General features: G+C 28.4%; 1 protein-coding gene and 1 long non-coding RNA gene across 3 annotated transcripts in view; one reads left to right on the forward strand and one right to left on the reverse strand.

Annotated features, from left to right (window-relative positions):
• The window catches only part of Ptpmeg (protein tyrosine phosphatase Meg), a 90,145-nt gene extending 84,806 nt beyond the window's left edge, over positions 1-5,339 (reverse strand). Inside the window, exon 1 of one of the 2 annotated variants that reach the window (XM_087157677.1) lies at positions 5,160-5,339. The gene's annotated coding sequence lies outside the window, so the exon portion shown is untranslated. The remainder of the gene's footprint in view (positions 1-5,159) is intronic. The other variant, XM_087157679.1, reaches the window with a different exon arrangement.
• On the forward strand, positions 355-5,328 carry LOC147815893 (uncharacterized). The gene is made up of 2 exons (XR_015431440.1): positions 355-2,112; positions 3,489-5,328. It is a non-coding gene; the product is annotated as an uncharacterized LOC147815893 (long non-coding RNA).
• Positions 5,340-6,759: the final 1,420 nt, after the last annotated feature.

A 6,759-nucleotide genomic window follows, 5' to 3' on the forward strand; every position in this document is an offset into this window, starting at 1 on the left:
TCTTCGTAAAATTATCTAATCAACGTAAAATTTACGTAATATATATAAATAGTGAATTTAGATAAACATATTTGGACGCGCTCACTCAATTTACGCCGATAGTATCGTAAATCGATGTAATGTTTCGATTGTATTTTCGGCAGTTGTTGATATTGATTTTCACGGTTTTTAAATATCCCGATATATTTTAACGTTATGGAAAATTCGAATCATGCATTTGAGTATTTACTTTTTAAGGCAATAATTCTATCTAATTTTTGCAGTTATGCTATTGATTTCTCCATAGTTTACAAATCTAATATTTTTTATATGATATTAATTATTACTTATTACAACAACCTAATCTCGAAACGCAACACGCATTTGAGGAGTTCGGTTCACGTGATTTCGTCGTCGATCTTTTTGTCGGCAATTACTACTGCTGATTTCATTATTTTTTATTATGTTTTTTATTGTATTTTAAAAATGCGAAGAAATAATTTGTCCATTACCCCCCCCCCCAAAAAAAAAAAGAAATACAAATGCAGGAATATCATCCTTAATATTAGAATCAAAAATTATTCATGTTCAATTAAAAAAAATTATATAGTTTTTTTTTATTTTTTAAAAAACAGCACTTTCGTTATTTGAAATTTGTAACCTACATGTTTGTTATTAAAAGTATCTTGCGGAAAGATATTAATGCTAGAGTTTTGTAGCAGATAGCTCGAAAAAATTCTGCCATTTTATCCATCAGGTCAAAAAACCTTTTTTGACATAGTTTTTAACAAAAACCTAAAATTTTAGTGTAATGATAATTAGTAGATATTACAAATAAGGTATTTATAAATAAACATACATACACATTTATAAATAAACATCCATTTATAATTTATAAATAAACATACATAAATTATAAACAGGATTGCTGTTTTTAATAATTTCATTTGAAATGTTCTTATTATAGAAGCTCTTTTATGTGCCATTTTTTCAAAACAGCCTAATTCTTACAACATAATTTACATTCAAATCATTTACTATATCACAAGAGAGAGAAGAAAAAAATTTATCAGCCAGTTACTCTTTTTTGTTAAGAACTATTTAGTTCTTAAGGAATTAATGATTTCTCACTGAGATGGAGGTTAACAGAGCTGCTATTAGTAGACGGCATGAGTGATTTTTTGGAAGGAAATAAGAATTTAAATTTTCTAATGTATTAAATATACATTCGATACCTTTTTTTCTTAAACACATTGAATATGAAAAACTTCAAATGTTGAAAATGCATCAGATGAATAAAAAGATTTTACTGGGGAAAAAGCGGCAAGATATCTTTAAAATTTTCTTAATAGCATTGTAGCATTGCCAGATTTCACAAGAGATGCAATAGTTTTATAGAGACAATAAAACTTTTTTTTAGATTTTATTAAATTGAATTTATCGAATTGTCAACAAAAATATTTTAAACTCAGATCTGTAAAATGTTTTTTAAAGTTACTGTTGTTTGATAATTGTTATTAGGACCTGTACTGTTCACTTTTAGCAATGACGGTAGCGTTTCTTTAAATAAGCTTCAACAGCTCCTAAAATTTTAGAAAACTACTCAGCACTATATTATTATTCATGATTTCAAAATGTATATTTAATCTTTCTGAGGGGGTCAATTATGTTTTTCTATTGTTGTAGTTGTATTGATAATGTAAAATCATATATATAGAAAGATTCTCTCAGTAATTTCAGTGTTTTCATTACAGAAAAAAAATGGGAGAGGATTTTTCGCTCTTTCTCAAAAACAGGGTGAGATTTCAAAAAATTAAGTGAGATTCCAAAAAATTAAAAAAAACACGAATAGACTTGGGAAAAAAATATTTTTTTAATTATAGTACATTGTTAACATCTTCTAATTTCTAAACCATTGAATATTTTTATTGCACCATCATATGGAAAACGTTCTATATATACTTTTTCATCAGCTATTCTCATTAGGTTGCTCAAATGCTCATCAGTCAAATCTGTTACGATATTTTGTTTCAATGCGGTTTTAGGTTCTAAATGACAGATGCTGAACTATTCGGAATCACTAATTAAATTTGTAGCATTGTGCAAGCACTTTCCTATCCTCTACATCTGCCAGTATAGGCTTTTCAATTATTTCTGTTTTAGTATAGTGAAGTTCGTTAAAGTTATTTCCATGTTTATACTTCTTGTTAGGTCTTCCAGCACAGTTATCACAGACTTCAACTTTTACAAATTGCTGTTAATTGTCGGTGAGGGAGTTCGGTAATTCATTTACAGCTAAAAATGGAGCTAACTTTAAACAACTTATTATAAAGGACTCATTTTTTTTTCAACCCTTGTCACAGTATAGGCTTTTCAATTATTTCTGTTATAGTATAGTGAAGTTCGTTGAAGTTATTTCCATGTTTATACTTCTTGTTAGGTCTTCCAGCATAGTTTTCACAGACTTCAACTTTTACAAATTGCTGTTAACTGTCGGTGAGGGAGTTCGGTAATTCATTTACAGCTAAAAATGGAGCTAACTTTAAACAACTTATTATAAAGGACTCATTTTTTTTTCAACACTTGTCACAGTATAGGCTTTTCAATTATTTCTGTTATAGTATAGTGAAGTTCGTTGAAGTTATTTCCATGTTAATACTTCTTGTTAGGTCTTCCAGCATAGTTTTCACAGACTTCAACTTTTACAAATTGCTGTTAACTGTCGGTGAGGGAGTTCGGTAATTCATTTACAGCTAAAAATGGAGCTAACTTTAAACAACTTATTATAAAGGACTCATTTTTTTTTCAACACTTGTCACAGTATAGGCTTTTCAATTATTTCTGTTATAGTATAGTGAAGTTCGTTGAAGTTATTTCCATGTTAATACTTCTTGTTAGGTCTTCCAGCATAGTTTTCACAGACTTCAACTTTTACAAATTGCTGTTAACTGTCGGTGAGGGAGTTCGGTAATTCATTTACAGCTAAAAATGGAGCTAACTTTAAACAACTTATTATAAAGGACTCATTTTTTTTTCAACACTTGTCACAGTATAGGCTTTTCAATTATTTCTGTTATAGTATAGTGAAGTTCGTTGAAGTTATTTCCATGTTTATACTTCTTGTTAGGTCTTCCAGCATAGTTTTCACAGACTTCAACTTTTACAAATTGCTGTTAACTGTCGGTGAGGGAGTTCGGTAATTCATTTACAGCTAAAAATGGAGCTAACTTTAAACAACTTATTATAAAGGACTCATTTTTTTTTTCAACACTTGTCACAGTATAGGCTTTTCAATTATTTCTGTTATAGTATAGTGAAGTTCGTTGACGTTATTTCCATGTTTATACTTCTTGTTAGGTCTTCCAGCATAGTTTTCACAGACTTCAACTTTTACAAATTGCTGTTAACTGTCGGTGAGGGAGTTCGGTAATTCATTTACAGCTAAAAATGGAGCTAACTTTAAACAACTTATTATAAAGGACTCATTTTTTTTTCAACACTTGTCACAGTATAGGCTTTTCAATTATTTCTGTTATAGTATAGTGAAGTTCGTTGAAGTTATTTCCATGTTTATACTTCTTGTTAGGTCTTCCAGCATAGTTTTCACAGACTTCAACTTTTACAAATTGCTGTTAACTGTCGGTGAGGGAGTTCGGTAATTCATTTACAGCTAAAAATGGAGCTAACTTTAAACAACTTATTATAAAGGACTCATTTTTTTTTCAACACTTGTCGTAGCTGTTTTCATGTCTTTTTCAAAATGGCGGATTCTATTCAAATTTGCGGAAAAAATTGTTTTTTTTCCAAAATTCGAGAGATTTGCGCATTTTAAAATTGATTAATAGAGTGTGCGAACTTCTTGCGTTAATCACTTTTTAATGCGAGAAAAGAAAAAAATATGCGAGATTCTCGCGTTGTAGTGAAAACACTGAATTTAATTTTAACCATTCGATTTTTCATAAATATAACGCTGACTATAAAATCAGATGCTGTGGTTTTCCTTTATAAGGTATATGCCATATTATCTCATTATTTGGATCGAATTTTATGTTTTCTTTCATAATGAGTTCAAGCGTACATTCAAATATTTCATTGTAAGACCAAGTAGTTGATAGATTCTGCTCCTGCTAACAGATAAAAAATAGTTTTTTAATCGCAAAGCGTTTTCAATTTCATCTAACTTTTCAAACTGACTATTAAATACTGAAGAAAAAAAAGAATATAATTTTGGCAAAACTGAAAATAGATCAGACATTAGAAAATTTGCATTATAACTATGCATATTAAGAGTTCAGATCCTATTTTAACATTTTCTAATGAAAAGTTCTTTCAAACCAATTTTCAGTTCGAATGCTTGGCATTTGACAAATTTTATAATAAATAAAAACCAAGGGGAAAAATTGATATACTTTTTACTCTATTATTACCTAAATACTTAAACATTTTTTCAAAACAAAACGAGTCAGATCACGATACGGACATATCTCAATATCCTTATTCTAAATAATATTCCAAAAATTTTCTTAAATCTATGTATCATACTGTCAATCAATATGCTCCTTTTTTCGGATGCTACTTCATTCGATTCATTTCATTAAAATCTCTAAAAACTGTAATTGACAATAGTCATAATCCAATAGTCATTATATAGTTATGACAATAGTCATAATTCAACATAATCCAATAGTCATAATACAACAATGATTTAAGGTGATATATGAGTATTGTGGCAATAGGTTGTATAAATAAAGATTCTGTGGTCCACAGAAACCGAGTTGTAGCCTAATTTTTAAACTTCTAGTTACAAATATTTTGCAAAGCTAATGTAAACTAAATAGATAGAAATTGAGTTTACAATAATCATCCCCAAATAATTTTTATAACTAAGCGATTAAATAGATTAGAATGTAATTCCCCATAATTGGGTTTTACAATCTTTGATTTAAAAAAAAATGTACCGGAATATTTTACTACAGTTCTAAATTAGCGTAATCAAATTAGGAAATGAATTGTATACTTATTAATCAAAAAACTGTAATTACATTGTAAGTTAAAAGTAAATAGACCTTGGTTATAAAAAAAACATCATCGTTAAAACAAATAAAAATTAAACATGTTTCTAAAGTTAGCATAAAATATGTTTTTCTTAATCTTATCAAGAGAAATAAAGAAACACTCACCAATATAAGAAATTTGTTAAAATTTTTCGTTGATATTTCGATAAAGAATTAATATCCTTCGATAAATTAAAATTCTAACTTGAATTTTAAGATCTACGCTATGATCACCTTTCACTCTTCTCTACTCTACTACAAACAACAAATATCAATCAACAACAAAGCAGAAAAAGACGGTTAACAGCGTCAGGGAGAAAAAAAAACTTTCGGTTTCACTGGTATCAAACTCCGGTTATGAGGCTCGTCAGCAGCATGAGAACTGGATTTCGCTGAGTGGTATGTTACATTATTAATTTTTAAGTAGTGAGACGCATAGTGGGAGCGATTAGCATAATGCTCACTGAGTGCTATCTTTTCAGGGAGGAGAATTTTTCCTTAAGGTGGTCCTAAAGCCGTATACCTGTAATGTTAAAAACCGCCGAACAGTTACACAGATTAAATAGCGTACTAAGGGTCTCGAAATTTTTCACGACATTTAAGAATCTTGTTAGCCAGAACCTAAAATGTTTATTTTTGGAAAATTAGGTTGTGAATTATTTTTAAAAGCATATAAAAGTTCTGTTACATTTGATTTTGTAGTTCTGGTTCTGGAAATTAGATGGCGCTACAAGGCTACGAGAAATGTGAATTTACCGCTAGTGAGGACAATTTGCGAAAAAAAGCATAAAATACTTATTTATATTCTCATTAACTGCAAATTCTTTTTGTTTTAGGTATTAATACAGATTGTTAGCTTTATTCCAATAGCAGTTTTAAAACATTTTATTCAGTATTTAATTTGTTTAACTGTTCGGGAGAAAAGTCACTAATTAATAATTTTTCCAGCATCGAAAATCAGAATATTTTGTTTTTTCAGTTGTTTACGAACGCGCTTGAAAGAGAGTTATTCAGGATTTAGCGACTAGTATCAGCAATTTTAATGTTTACATTGATATCACGTAGCTTTCATTTATGTTGTTTCTTCACATTTAAATTCGAAATAAACTTGAAAGTTGAACCAAAGAAAAATCGTTGGAAATCTAGATGCAAAGGTGTTAAAACATCGTATTTCTTATGTTAAAAGTGTTAAAACTTAGAGACATAAGAATAATTTAATCCACATACTCTGTTGAAATTTCTGGCAAATGTCTCAAAATAAAATTGTCTGCTAGTTAGTTTTACTAATATTTATACGCTACTAAAATATTTCTTTCAAAATCGTTATATTTTCTAAACGAATAAGAGCTCAATATTTTTTTGTTTTCTCAAGAATCGGAAGTTTAAAAAATTGTATTTAATGTTAGTACGTACACAAAAAATCAATTTCAATCTTGCATTATTTGGAAATTATTATTATCAAATAAAATAGATGATCCTATTAATTAATGACCTATTATTAATAGTTTTTTAAAAATATATATATAACGATTAAAATGTTAAATTCACTTTTTGTGTATTAAGTGTTGATGGCACTTAGGACATAACTGGAATTTCTCAAAAGAATTTTAAAATTTGCAAGCATTTTTCTTCAAAAGCATCTACTAGACTTTTGAGTACGGATAATTTAATTAAAAAATATAGCTTTACTTTTGAGTATTTTATTTATTCAAAAAACAGTATTGTG

The sequence above is a fragment of the Parasteatoda tepidariorum genome, chromosome 2, assembly GCF_982258835.1.
Source record: "Parasteatoda tepidariorum strain Cologne lab strain chromosome 2, Ptep-v5.0, whole genome shotgun sequence".
Lineage (NCBI taxonomy): Eukaryota > Metazoa > Arthropoda > Arachnida > Araneae > Theridiidae > Parasteatoda > Parasteatoda tepidariorum.